The sequence below is a fragment of the Marmota flaviventris genome, chromosome 11 (genome assembly GCF_047511675.1).
Source record: "Marmota flaviventris isolate mMarFla1 chromosome 11, mMarFla1.hap1, whole genome shotgun sequence".
Lineage (NCBI taxonomy): Eukaryota > Metazoa > Chordata > Mammalia > Rodentia > Sciuridae > Marmota > Marmota flaviventris.
Genome location: NC_092508.1, coordinates 94,470,465 through 94,486,251, shown reverse-complemented (window position 1 = coordinate 94,486,251; position 15,787 = coordinate 94,470,465). Strand labels below are relative to the sequence as shown.

Here is a 15,787-nt window from a genome sequence, read left to right as displayed (position 1 = left end):
GCAACCCACTCCATGCAGTCCTCCTAGCTCAACTCCACAATTCTTCTCTTATTTTAAAATGTACTCATTTACTATCTTCTGGTGCATCTGTGCTCCATACTGGGATCTGAGCTCAGCACTGGGGATATTCAGACTGATGATGGCCAAATCACACCTCCCTATGGTAACCCTGTCCTTGGGAAAGGATGTAACCTCTCATTTTGGTCCCTCACAGCCTGTAGTAACGGTCTGAAATGGTGTGCATGATGACCCCAGAGACAGTGTTCTGGCATACTACTGTTGTGTCCCACAAAAGTTGACTATTCCCACATCTACCATCACTGCCAGAATAAAATTTGAAAGCTCTGTCATGTTCCTGGTCCAGCTAGGGGGTCTCAGCTATAATAATATCTTAATGCCTATGGACAGGAAGGAAATATAGATAAAATGAAACAATTACTTTATAAATCACAGAAAATACATTTCCCCTATTTATACTACATTGAAATATTAATCTCAGCACGGGCATGCAGAAGCCTGTATTCTGCCTGGACTTGTATATTTCTTGTAGCACATTTACCATACAGTAAATCTAGAGAATCATTTGGTTGCTTAAACTTAAAAAAAACAAACACAGCTAAAATAGGTCTATTATATTTGGCAGTGTCCAAACTTCACACTCATTATCTCATTTGATCCTGCCAATTGCTTTATGTATTATCATTATCCCTTATTTTTAATTAGTAATAGCACTGTGTTTTAGAAAAATTCAGACTCCGTTGTCAGAAAGTCACCACCTAGCTGTGTGTTTGTGGTGAGGTGTGGGACTCACTGATCCTCAGATTCCCCAGGATAAACACCTATGAACCATTGCAGCTTCCCAGAAGGACACATCCTGCTCCAGGGGGATGGATTCCTTTGTGATTCTGGAATCCACAGTCCAAACATGAGCTTCCAGAAAGCATCACAGATCCTGGGTTGTAAGCCAAATTGGGACCTGGCAATTTCACTGATCCAAATGCTGTTTTGTTTCACAGGGGACAAAGGCACATGCATTTTACTGAAGATGCTAATGTTTAAAAACAAACAAAAACCCCCCAGCAGTCTCAGGCCACCTTCCTGCCCCTTCCATCTGGCTGCCCCCCACTGCCTGGGGGTTGGCTGAGTCAGACAATGGGGCCCTGGGTGGACTGGGGCGCCACTGCACAAAGGAAGCAGACAGTACTTTCCAACAAGTGAGCCACAGATCAAGAAACCAACAGTTTTCTGACTGAAGGAAAAAAGAGACCTTAAGAATGAGTTGAGTCGAAAGCTTAGTACATGGCATATGTGAGTCAGAAAATGAGTAAGAAGTTCAATTAAAACTTAGAAATCCGGCACTGGGGCTACAGCCACTGTGCGTCTCCAAAGGAAATCTTAAACTTGACCATTGCAGAAATGCCGCAATTCTGCACTCAGCTCAGGAAAGGAACATGTACAGATCTACTCTCCAGTTGACAAAACATGAAAAAAATGCAAAAAGGTTTGTTTGTTACTTCTGATGGAAAAAAGATGAGATTACTTGCTTAAGCTGATGAAATGAGTCTCAGAACAACATGGAAATGGAGCTTCTATGAAGGGTCTTGGAATGGTTAACTTCAAAGAAAAGGGCAACAAGAGACACAAAGGCAGAAGAATTATTCTTATGGGTTCTGAAACCACTAAAACTTCAGAATCAGGGACCTTCTATTCTCAAGACCAGATTCTTCAAGCCACAGGAAATATCATACTGGCCTTTCATCTGCTGTGTGGTGAGCTGGACCCAATTCTTTCTGGCAGATCTACATTCAGACCCTCCCCAGCGAATGACACTCCCTAATACTGTAAAGAAGTTCAGTGACCTCAGTCAGCACAAGCTGTACACATCCTCAGCCACTGCAAAAGCATGTCGACAGTATGCCTATTTCTGTAAAGTCACCCAGGGCCCACAGGTCCATTTCTGAATGTCTCTGACTTAATCACTGTCCAGCATTAAGACAAGAAGCAGTTGTTTCTGAGTTACTAAAGTCGCTAAGCTATCTGAAAACAAAAGTGGAATTTTAAAAGCTATAAAGTGTATCTAATACAAAAAGTTTTTTTTTTTTTTTTTTTTGCGGGGGGGGGGGGGGGGGTTGGGGATTGAACCCAGGGCCTTGTGCATGTGAGGCAGGTACTCTACTAACTGAGCTATTTCCCCAGCCGAGAAAAGGTATTTTGTGTGTGAAATTTTCAGCAAAATAAAATCAGTTTTATTTATCTTATATTTTGTAAATTGCAACATGATGATTTATATTTTTCCAAGTATACTGTGTATTATATTTCATTAGTTCTAAGTAAAAGTATCATTAAAAGAAAAAGCCATGTCCAATGATGCAGAAGCAGCAGACTACAAGGGAACTGTTCTCATTCTGGTAGAATTGGAAGAAAGAAACTAACATTTATGGGGTTAACTGTGGGAAAGGAACCTTATTCTCCTCTTTCATTGAAACCCCACAGGAACTACATTCATTGAATCTTCCCTAGGCTGATGATCAGGGCCGATGAACTAAAATAATAGTTACTATTACATGCTGGGCACTTTACCTGTGTTGTTTAATTCTTACCACCCTGATGATCATTATGCCTACTCAGGCTTAGCTTCCACTGACCCAAAAGAGAGTCCCTGGCATAGCAGCTGCTACGATGGTGTCATAAGGACACAGGTGACTCTGTTGGCCCCAGATGCTCGCTCCCAGGTGTTCCATTCTTCAGGGCATCGTCTAGACTGCAGCTCAGGCTTAAGAGGCCTCCTCTTAGACCTTTCTGCAGCCTTGGGTTCTATTTGTTTGCCAAATATACACCTCAGTTGGTGTTATGGTGTAGAAACAGTTGGAGTGTATCCGCAAAGCTGCCTGTGTTGGAAGTTTGGTTCTGGCGTGGCAATATGGAAGGTGGCGGAGTCTTTAAGTAAGGCTTAAAGATTAATTAAACTTAAGTAGGGCTTCCTGAGTTCTTGGGTCACTGGAGGAGGAAGCTACCATCAGAAAGTACTGTGGGACCTCAGTGTCACTGGAATCCTGTTTGGCAATATGATCTTACTCCCACATGTGCTCCTGTCATTGCCATCCATCATGAGGTGAGGCAGCCAAGGGGGACCCTTGCCACAGCCTGCCCCATAATGTTTGCACTTTTAGCCTCTAAAATGATGAGCTAAATAAACTTTTCTTTATAAAGTTAACTTGTCTCAGGTACTTTGTTATAGTGATTAAAACCAGACCAAAACACTTGGTAAGCGATGAATTGTTCTCAAGTATCATTAGTAGAGTAAAAAAATGCAAACATTGCCAGTACCAGTACAGCCTGTGTAACAGAAAGAAAAGAAAAAAAAAAAAACCTCAGACCCATACACTGATGTTTACTTGCTATGAGACAGTCAATCATCCATTCTGGACTTTCATATGTGTCATCTGCAAAATGGACTAGCATTCTCATTTCACATTGTTGTTATGAGGGTTATTTAGGTATTCTTTTCACATAATGTGTGCACAGTGAAAAACAGTTTCCTTTCCATTCCACGTACAGTCCACATGTTACATAGTCTCTCAATAGTCAATGTCATGGTCCCTAAGCCGTTTCTGTTTTATGTAAGGATTCCAGCAAACAGGAGGCTCTTTCACCTATTCTACATGAAACCTCTTCTATTCCCCAGAATGGACGGCTCTAGAACAACACAGTGTTTACAATAATGTGGCATTATAAGTGTTTTAGTAGAAGTAAAAGAACCAAAGGTCATTTATTGACAATTATATAAGAGGTATCACATGCTATACAGTACCATAGATTAAAAACTAATCAAAAAGTCTATGTACAAATCAAAACATGGTAATCAAATTTATTTTCAATAAATGGTACTGTAACTATAATCATATGCAAAATAAAGACAATACAAAACCAAAAACAAAGCAAAAAAAAAAAAAACCCTGACATCATATCATACATAAAATTAACTCAAAATTGATCACACAATTAAATGTTAAGACTGAGCCATAAAAGTCTTAGAAAGAAATACAGAAGGAAATATTTATGTATTATTTAGATTAAGAAAATAGGAAGTAAAAAGCTCAAACCATGAAGAAGAAAAAGTGGAAATTGGAATTTGTCTCCACTGAAAACTCTAGCTGCTTAAATAATACTGTTAAGGCCAGATGAAGTGGCGCATGCCAGTAATCCCAGTGCCTTGGGAGGCTGAGGCAGGAGGATTGGGAGTTCAAAGCCAGTCTCAGCACTGGTGAGGCACTAAGCAACTCAGTGAGACCCTGTCTCTAAAAAAGATACAAAATAGGGCTGGGGATGTGGCTCAGTAGTCAAGTGCCCCTGAGTTCAATCCCCGGTACTCCCCACCCCTCCCAAAAAAATACTGTTAAGGAAAGGAAAAAACAATTCAACAAACTGGAAGGAAACATTTGAAAAAACATGTATCTGACAAGGAATTGTTTATAAAAACTCTTACATCTCAGTAATAAGGAAAAAAATGAGCAAAAAATTTGAATAGACTATCAAAGACGATACACAAGGTAAATAAGCACATGAATAATGCTCAATCATTAATCATTAGGGAAATAGAAATTAAAACCACACTGAGATACCTCTTCATAACTACTAATATCACTAAAAAGCAAAACAAAACAAAACAACCCCAAAACCTGAGAATACCAAGCCATGGGAGGATGTGTGGCTAATGAAACTCTAATACTCTGTTGATGGGTTGTCCCATGGCACAATCATGGGGAAACAGTTGTTTCTTATAAAGTTCACCATACACTTACAAGTGACTCAGCAACACTACTCATAGGCATTTATTGAAAAAAGGCAAAACATGTCCAAATAAAGATTTGTAAGCAGATGTTTAGAACAGAAGTAGTCACAGTGGCCAAACTGGCAACAACCCACCAACTGGTGCTTGGTAAACACCTGGTGTCACGCGGAGGAAACATGACACACTCCACAGCCAGGAAATAGGACTGAACTTCTCATGCCTACAATGCCAGTTGAATTGCCAGAGCATTATATACATGAAAAAAAGCCTAACAGCAAACCCTCTGCAGTGTCCCTCTGATTCCATTTCTTGAGATTCTAGAAAAAAGAGAAGCCCAGAATGGCAGGGAGCAGAGCAGAGTTGCTAGGTGGGATAGGGGAATTTACTAGGTAGGGGCAGAGGGGAACCTTCTCAGGTAACAGAAAAATTCTGATGACAATGGTGATAGTTATGCAACTGTACACATTTGTCAAACCGCATCCACTGTTCACTTAAAAAGTGGTGAATTCTATTGGATGTAAATGATATACCAGTAAATTAATAAAACAAAATTCATGTTGTATTCTCTAGAGAATAACCAGGAGAAGAATAATAGAAGAAGTTAATGGTGGGAGGGGCCAGAAAATCTCCTGATTGCATAAGCAAGGATCAAAGTTAATCTGCCTAAGAGGAAGGACTGCCCAAACTCATGCCCCAGAAGAAGCTATCCAATGGGGACCAAGGAACAAGAAGCCAAATCCTGACTGGACAGTATTAGTAAGGAAGTCTCATCAGTTCTTTCTTTCCAAAATACAGTGTTTTCTTTCTTTCTTCTTCTTCTTTTTTTTTAATTAAAAAGACAATACATATAAGACCGGGTGCATAGCTTAGTGGTAGAGAATGAACAAAATCCTGGGTTAGATCCCCAATAACACATACACACACGCACACACACACATGCACATACACACACACAGAGTGCAAAATGTGTGTCATTATTATGGAAACAATCTTGAAATGAAGAAGGACAGGAAGTAACAGTAAAACTCGTCTCCATTATATCTTTCCCCACAAACTGTCAGAGGTAGGGCCACACCCCCGAGCTGCGCTGAATTCTCATTTGGAAATATTCTTTTCAGGTGCCTCAGTGATTTTTTTAGTGAGAAAGGCCCAGAAGCAGCTACTGGATTTAGTCTGCAATCCAGGGATTTAGGATTCATTAAATAGTCCTCTGTCTTATTCATAAAACCCCCAATCTAATGTCCTCCAGGGATCTTATCTACAGTGAATGAACCCTCCCTGACTGCTGTTTTTCGAGGCAGCAGCGACTATTCCGAGAGGTAATGTTGTTACATACAAAAGGGACAGGCACATGCATAAATATCTTCAGTTACTTTCTGTTTAAGTTTAAATTTAGGCTAGCTTGCTAACAGCTTTTACAGAAAGCAATCATGTCCATGGCAAGCTGACACTTATGTCCACACTCTATAACATTCAGGTCCAGGTTCAAATTCTGAAACTCTATCCACTGATCAGCAGCAACCACAGTCCCCAGTGGGCATGGCTGGCCCACTTCTTTCACACCCAGTGGATCAAGGCAGGTCCCATAATAAGACCATCTCAATTCTAAACTTACTCTATACCAGGCCTACCCCAAAACATCCTCTGCCAGACATAAGACCAGTCTGCCCTCTTAAAATTACCTGTGGCCTTTCTCACTTGTTTCTTCCAGCTGTCCTGGAGTATGAGAAAACTGAGGTATGGCCTTCTGATGTACAGCGGCTTCTCAGAGATCTAGAGGGCATGCCTGGACAGGGAGGGAGGCCAGGTGAAGTCTGGAAAGAGCCCCAGGCATTTGCAATGTGACACGTGACACACACACGCTGGTTTAGTTCATTCTGGCTGAGCTGATTCACCAGGTGAGGCCACAGCATCTTCATCTGATGCACACAAATGGAGGTTCTGGCTCTCTTCCCTTAACTCCATCTCTTGGCCCTTTGGGATTGTCCCCCCAGGCAAAGCAGGGAGGAGATACTCACTTCCCACCCTGCAAAAATACGCTGGTTGGCTGGCAGACAAAGCAGCAGGGCCATGATCTCTTCCCTCACTGTGCCAGAACGTAGCAGAAGAGACAAGATTGGCACCTAACAAATGATTAGAAAACTGGGAGGCAGTTTCCAGTTAGATGGAACGTATTCATTCTGCACAATTTAAGAATTTATTAAAACATTTACTTACTGCATATCTACTATGCACCGGGTTCTATATTATAGGCAATGAGAATATGAAGATAGAAGCTAGTTTTAAAGCTGATAAGGAAGCAGAAAATGAAAAGATCCTGTGATGGGCACCAGGATAGCTGAATTTATGTGACCTCTCCACTCAGGCAAGTCAAGACCAGACAGGAAATGTGTTTCTAGGGGAAGGGATGCGTGAGATAAATTGGGGAGGGGTTGTATTTTTTTATTGGAACATTATAGTTATATATAGTAGTTGAGTCCCTTTTGACAAAATCACACATGCATGGAGTTTGATTCAATTGCCATTCCCCACCTTTTCCCTTCTCTCCTCCCTCCTCCATTCTCCTTCCTTTACTGGTCTTCATTCACTGGTTTATGTATTTATTTATTTATTTTTAATTGGTACTTTCTACATAAAGGTGAAATTCCCTGTGGTATATTTATATATACATATAACAGGATTTCGTTAAATTCATTCCTTATTTCCTTTCCTTCCCTTCCCCTCCCTCTCCCTCTCCTCCTCCTACTCCTCTGATCTTCCCTATATCTTTATTGTATCCAATCCCCTTTCTCTGCCTTCTTTCTCTTATTTTAATCTAGCTTCCACAGACAAAAGAAAATATCTGACCCTTGATTTTCTGAGTCTGGCTTATTTTGCTTAGCATATTGTTCTTTACATCTATCCATTTACTGGCAAATGCCATAATTTCTTTCTTCTTTATGGTTGAGTAAAACTCCATTGTGTATATATACCACATTTTCTTGATCCACTCAACTATTGGCAGGCATATGCGATGACTCCATAATTTGGCTATTGTGAATTGTGCTGCAGTAAATATTGTTATGGCTGTATTGCTCATGTATGCTGATTTTAGTTCTTCTGGGTAAATACCAAGGAGTGGGATAGCTGGATCATATGGAGGTTCAATTCCTAGTTTGTTTATTTGTTGTACCAGGGATTGAACTCAGGGGCACTTGACCACTGAGCCACATCCCCAGACAGGGTCTCACTGAGTTGCTTAGTGCCTTGGCTTTTGTTGAAGCTGGCTTTGAACAGGTAATCCTCCTGCCTCAGCTTCCTGAGCCTCTGAGATTGCGGGTGTGAGCCACTGTGTTGGGCTTGCTAATATACTTTCAAGGAATTTTGCATTTATGTTCATTAGGGATATTGGTCTTTAGTTTTCTTTCCTTGATGTGTCTTCATCTGGTTTTGATATCAATATTTTACTGGCTGATCATAGATTGTTTGAGGAAGTATTCCCTTTCAATTTCATGGAATAATTTGAGAAAGACTGGTGTTAGCTCTTCTTTAAAGGTCTGGTAGAACTCAGCTGAGAATCTATTTGGTTCTGGGCTTTTCTTTTTGGAATGCTTTTAATTGCTGTTTCAATTTCATTACTTGATATTGGTCTGCTTAGGTTTTCTCTATCTTCCTAGTTAATTTTGGGCAGGTAATATTTATCTAGAAATTTGTTGATGTCTTCTAGATTTTCCAGTTTTCTGGAGTATAAATTTTCAAAATATTTTCTAATGATTCTCTGAAATTCTGAATTCAGAATATCTCCTTTTCCATCTCTAATTTTGTTTATTTGAGACTTCTTTTTGGTTAGTTTGTCTAAGGGTTTATCAATTTTATGTATGTTTTCGAAGAACGAACTCTTTGTTGCACTGAGCCTGTGTATTGTTTTTTTATTCTCAGTTTCATTAATTTCAGCTGTGATCTATATTTCCTGTCTTCTACTAATTTTGGAACTGGTTCCTTCTTTCTTTTCTGGCCTTGACTGATTTAAAGTTATTTTAAATTCAAGATCTAAGAAATTATTCAAACATATAAGGCATTTATACTATATATTTATAATTTGGAACTATCTTTATAAGCTGGTACTGAATATGATAATTGACCCGCTTTTATGCTATCCCAGAGATTTTGACATGTTGTATCTTTGTTCTCGTTTGTTTTGAATAATTTCTTAGAGCTAAATTTTAAAAGAGGAGTAAAAGTCAGGCAGGCAGAGAGGAAACACAGTAGGTAGATATGCTGTGTTAAGGATGTGCTTATAGGAGAAAATATAGCATGGATTGAAGAGTGCTTTGGCACACATGGACACTTGTGCCTGGGGAGGAGATATCTTTGGTCCTTATGTGGGACCAGGAAGAGCTAGCTTGATTGCTGGAATGGGTCCATCATGGCTCTTGTTCTCCATTTCCACCATTGAGTTGTGTGCTATTGGTAAAAGCCTGGAAGTGCTGAGACTCAATTTATTTTTTCCTGAAGGGAATGGATTAGCAAGGGTCACAGTTAATCGTTTTTATTTTATCCTACAGGATAGGCTTGGTAAATCTGGGAGATGAACCTATCACAGAGCTTAAGTGATTTTCTCAAAGACACACAGCTAACTTTAGAGGCCAAGATTAGGATGTCTTCACCTGTGTCTCCTCCACACAGGGGCTTCACATCCACACAGGGATCAGATACAGGGAAGCACCAATGAGTCCTTGCTAGATGGCCGGCTAGATGACCTGGCTGTGCTACCTCCTCTTGCAAGGCTTTGGCACCAATCCTGAAAGCCACTCACCAGTCCATTGAAGCCCACCTGTCTCAAGAAGCCTTCCCAGCTATTATGGTTTAGATATGAGATGTCCCCCAAAAGCTCATGTGTAAGATAATGCATGAAGGTTTAGAGGTGAAATCATTGGGTTATGATAGACTTAACCTAGTTAGTGCATTAATTCATTGAAAGGATCAATTGGGTGGTAATTGTAGGCAGGCAGCATGTGGTTAGAGGAGGTGGGCCAAAAAATAAATAAATAAAATAAAATGAGAAGGTATCTACTATTAGTTTCCTATGGGAAAAAAAAAAAGAAGAGGAGGTGGGCCACTGGAGGACTGCACTTGAGGTATATATTTTGTCCCTGGTGAGCCAACCTTAGTGTCTCTGCTTCCTGATTGTTATATCCTGAGCTTCTGCCCTCTGTCACACCTTTCCACCATGATTTTCTGCCTCTCCTCAGGTACAAAGCAATGGAGTTGGCCACCTATAGACTAAGATCTCTGAAACTGTGATGAAATAAATTTTCTCTTCTAAAATTTTCCTTGTCCGGTCTTTTGGTCACAGTAATGAAAACGCTGACTAAAACACCAGCCATGGGTGGGCATAAGCTTTACAGCTTACCTTTGCAGCCATCTGTCATGTCCCAGAAAGCCAGTTCTCAGGCCTTCCCTCCCCACCAAGATGGCCCCAGGTGATCCTCAGAACCGCAGTTGTGCACATAATCCTCCACCATGAGCAGGGGTGGAACATGAGGACCTGACCCTTTTGGTGGGAAGAAGCCCAAGGTTGATTTTCACATCTGCCACTTTTCCTTCTTTATCTGCCAACATAGTTTTATGCTCCAAATGAATAATTATGTCTCTTTCAAGCTCCCATGTCTCATAGGTTTTACTGACTTGGAAGGTCTACACTTGTTTGCTGTGGTTTGCACCCCCTGAAACTCATATTGAAATTTAATCCTCATCATGAGATAATAAGTGGTGGGACCTGGCAGAATCTTTCAGAGGGGATTAGGGTTCTGTTCTCATGAATACATTAATCCATTCATGCAATTAATGGATTAAGGGGCTATGGTCTAGTTTGAGAGTGGGTCTCTTATAAAAGCCAATTTGTCTAGATGTTATGTGTTCCCTGCCTATTGCCATGTGATGCCCTACTCTGTTTTGGGGACTTGACCAGTATGTAGGCCATCACCAGATGTTGATATTGACTTTGGAGCAGAATAATAGGCCTTTTTCTTTATAGTTTCCCTAGTCTGTCGTACGGTATTATTAGCAACAGAAAATAGACTATGACACTATTGGACAGAATGCAGAAGCAGCCAAGAAAATTCATTTACTAAGGTCAGTTGATTGATAGCAAAACCACATATGACCAACAATGGTAAAAGCCTGTGAAAGGGACACAACCAAGAGGAGTTATAGGCTCTCTTCAATGGTTCTGATTTGGGCAAGAGCCACATCCTGCCAATATGCACCCGAGAAGTCAGAATTCTATCTTTTCCATGTCTGTATCCCCTGTGCTTAGAACCTGCTCTTACATGTAGCTTCTCAATGAACACTGGAAGGAAGGAAGGAATGGCATGATACAGGTTGTCTTGCTTATGCACACCATACATACTGCCATTTAAACTAATGTTTTTGTCTCATTCTTTATGAAATAAAAGGGCAATGAAAGAAGATATGTTAAAGGCTTACTTACTATTAGTCACTGCCATAGATGAGGCTCACCACTGCTTCTTGGGGAGGCTGAGGATGTGGCCCCATAATCAGAACATGGAGATGTGCTGCTCCAAGAGATGTGCTCTTCCCATGAAGTCTTTATACCATCAGAATGAAAACTGAGTGCTCTGAAGAAATATTATTCTAAATATGTCTGATCCCATTTATAAATTAGAAGAATATATTAAGGGAATGAATACTGAGCAGGACAAAAAAGAGATGTACACTATATCCTGTTATAAGCTGATCATCTTTAGATAACTAGATAAGCAGATGACAATCTGCAGTCCATGGGCCAAGTCCAGCCTAATACATAACACAGTCATGTCCGTTTGTTTTTGTCTTCTCTATGGCTCCTTTGGCTACCTTTGGGTGGAATTGGGCCTCAAATTCCTGAGGTCCAAATCCATAATGTGACTGTATTTAGAGATAGGATCTTTAATGAGGTAATTAAGGTTATATGAAATCATAAGGGTGGGGCCCTCATCTGATAGGATTGGTGTCCCTATAAGACAAGGAAGAGACACTAGAAACGTGCACACAGAGGGAAGGTCACAAGAGGACATAATGCGAAGGTGGAATCCATAAATCGGGGGAAAAGAAGACCTTACTTAGAAACCAACCCTGCTGAAATCCTAATCTCAGACTCCCAACCTAAATTATAGTTTAGCAAAATTTACTCATTATTGTTAAGATATCAACTTTCTCCAAATTGATCTAAAGTTCCAGTGCAATCCCAATCAGAATTCTAAGGCTTTTCGTAGAAGCTGTAATGGGATTCTAAAATCTATAGGTAAATGCAAATACCTTAGAGTACCTGAAACAGTCTTGAAAAAGAACAAATTTGGGGTTCTACACAGCCTGATTTCAAGATTTTCAAGGATATAAAGCTACAAGAATCAACACAGTATGATATTGATTTAAGGGTACTAAATAGCTCAATAGAATCATAAAGATCTACAACATAGACCTTTTGTTGGTGTCAAAGTAATTCATTGGGGGAAAGCATATTCTTTTCCACCAATGGTGCTGAACACACCATACAGAATATACACATAAAAAAACCCCAAAAGTTTAACAAAAGTGACTCAAGAAGAAATACAAACTGTGAGTAGTCCAATAACAATCAAAGGAATTCTATCAATACTAGAATCCTTTGCACAGAGGAAACAAAATCAATTTTTGCCAGATATTCAAGGGGTAAGAGTAAGTAATAAAAATCTTACTAAATCTCTTTCAGAAAATTTTTTTTTTTCAAAAAGGTAGCACTGGTTAATTTGTTCTATAAGGTTAGTATGTCCTCGATCTCAAAACCTGGCAAAACCAATAATACGAAAGAAAAATGCAAACCAATCTCATCTAGGAACAAAGATGCAGACATCTAAAACAAAGCATCATCAAACCACATCAGTCACCAAAGAAGAAAAAAGTGCATAATGACTAAATTGAGTGCATATCAAGACAGAAAGATCAGTTAAATGCAAGGAAAGCTATGCTGGTAACTCACTCTATTCATAGAGTAAAAGGAAATGTCATGCGTCATGAGTGCACCAAGAGGTGCAAACAGAAAAGCTCAATAAAAGTCAGTGCCCATTCTAGACGCAGGAGAGCCTTCCAGAGATTTCTGGTGTGCTGGCAAAGCTCTGTTTCTTGACTCACGGGTGATTACATGGGCATCTCCTTTATTACCATATGTTAGTACAAGAGGCCATGCAGTTTTGGGAAGAAGAAAAAAGAGAATGCTATAGTTTAAATGTATCCCCTCCAAAAACATGTACTAGAAATGTAATTGCCATTTTAATAGTATTAAGAGGTGGGATCTTTTCTTTAATTTTTTTTTTTTTTTTGGTTTTAGATGGATATAATACCTTCTTATTTTATTTATTTATTTTTATGTGGTGCTGAGGATTGAACCCAGTGCTTCACACATGCTAGGCAAGCACTCTACCACTGAACCACAACCAAGAGGTGGGATCTTTAGAAAGGTACATGAGGGCTCTGAACTCATGAATGGATTCATGTGGTTATAACAGGAGTGGATTCCTTATTGCAGAAGAGGGCTGACTGACTCCTAGATTATATCCCCCCACCCCTCACTCCTTGAAGATTTTCTTTTTTTCTAAATAAACAATAAATCTATTGGAAGCTTATTGGCTTACTCATGGTATAGAAGGAGGAACCACATACCCAGGTTTTGAGAGGGTCTTGAACCAGAAAAACCTAGATCTTAGTACTAAGAATTTGCATGTTTTCTCTTTAGACTGTAGCTAGCAGATGATCAGTTTAAACTGCAACATTCCCTTGTCAGAATTTGCTGGACATATCACAGATAATATTACACATCTTGAGTCAGGGAAGGGATCCCACAATTAACAGGTCACCAGAATGGGGAAAATTAGAGGAATAAAATTAAGGGAATGAATACTGAGCAGGACAAAAAAGAGATACATACTATCTCCTATAAAAGGAACTTTCCATAGATCTTTGCATGTAAAATATTCACATCCAGTTACAGTGGGGAAAACTAACACAGTACACCAAAAAGATCTCCAAGTGGTCACATCTTTAGAAATGTCATACACATGACAAACACAAAGGAAATGAGTTGTGATGAACCCCACCCCAACACACTTCTTTGTTTTGTGGTGCTAGGAATAGAACCCAGGGCTTCACACAAGCTAGGGAAGCACTCTACCACCGAGCTACATCACCAGTCTTACTTACTTACTTACTTATTTATTTTGAGACAAGGTCTCACTAAATTGCCCAGGCTGGCCTCTGTCGAACTTGTGGTCCTCCTGCCTCGGCCTCCAGAGTAGCTAAGATTTTCATTTCTGGCTCACCATCATCTCTCTCCAACACTAATTTTGCTCTAATTCTTGATAATTTCAACATCCTTCTACATAATTCTCTGTGTCAAGCTCTGTGTTGAATGCTTTACAAATAACATCTCATTTAATTCTCACAAAGACCCATTTCTCAAAGGAGGAAACAGCCTTAGAAAAAGTAAGCAGCTGGCCGAACATAAAACTGTTATTTAGAGGTGAAGCTGGGATTCAAGCTGCTTCTGTGTTATGCTGTGTTACTCCCTCTATTAGAGAAATAGCCACTATTTCTTAAAAGTAAACAGGAACTGCAAAGATAAATGAAAGAGAGGGCCTGGGATATTCTCTGAACTTTTCTCAGTGTCCCTGGCTTTCTTTCACATATCCAATTCAAATTCTTGCCTTCTATTATTAGTTATTTCTTTTGACTGCATTGAAACTTGTTGGCACACAAGGATCCCTATAATCCAGCAAGGTAGGTCTAGGTTGGCAGGCAGATGGACATGGGTGCAAATTCTAGTTTCACCATGAATGAGCTTCCATAAACTTAGCAAATGGCATAACCTCCTTCAGCCTGTATTGGGGGCTATAGAGGTTTATGCTGAAGGTATATATTAGAGAAACAGGCTTGTGTGGACCCAGTTTCCAGATCTGTTACCAGCCAGGACTCTAAGCCTGTTAAGTAAATGTCAGGTTTCTCATCTGCCAAGAGTTCTCACAGGAAGCTGGGAGATTGTGTAGTTACACAGCCTAAGAAACTCTGCCCAAGCACTCTTCACAATGGCCATGACATGGAATCTACCTGAATGCCCATCAAGAAATGAATAGATAAGGAAAATGTGGTTCAAAGACACAAGGGAATAGTATCGCACCTTAAAAAGGAGGAAATCCTGTTATTTTTAACAACATGGATGGACCTAAAGGGCATTATGTTAAGAGAAATAAACTAGGCACAGAAAGACAAATACCACAGAATCTCACTTAAATGTGAGATCTAAATCTAAAAAAAGATTGAACTAATAGAAATAGAGAATAAAATGGTGGTTAGCAGGTGGTTTGATTTGGGGGGGAGCGGAGGTTGAATGATGTTTGTCAAAGAACACAAAATTTCAGTTAGACATAAGAAACAAGTTCAACAGATCTGCATACCACAATGACTATTTGATAACAATATGTTATACTTGAAAATTACTAGCAAGATAAATTTCGAGTGTTTTCATTACAAAAATAATGATGAGTATGTAAGGTGATTATTATGTTAATTAGCTTGATTTAGCCATTTAACATATAGAGACATATTCTACATATATGCCATATATATAGACATATAGCAAAGCATTATGTTGTACACCATAAACACTTACAATTTTTATTTGTTTATTTTTTATAGCACAGTAATGAAAAATAAATACATCTCCCTAAAAGGGACAGATATTCCATACAGAAGAATTCCCAATTAAAAAAAGGAAAGCTCAATAAAGAGTATATACTCAAAAACTTTCCTGACCTGCTGTGAGGACCTTATGAGTTAACATACCTAAGCTATTGAACTTGGACAATGTAGTTTCCTCCCTTGTTCCCTCTCTCCCGGCCTCATTCCCTATCAGTCTCTCCCAGGTGCACAGTCTTCAGCCACACCCCATTCTTCAACTTTGCTCCAACATGCCTCTGTGCACTT

General features: G+C 39.6%; 1 pseudogene; it reads left to right on the top strand.

Annotated features, from left to right (window-relative positions):
- Positions 1 to 1,152: 1,152 nt before the first annotated feature.
- Positions 1,153 to 1,837, top strand: LOC114093907 (actin-histidine N-methyltransferase pseudogene; annotated as a pseudogene).
- Positions 1,838 to 15,787: the final 13,950 nt, after the last annotated feature.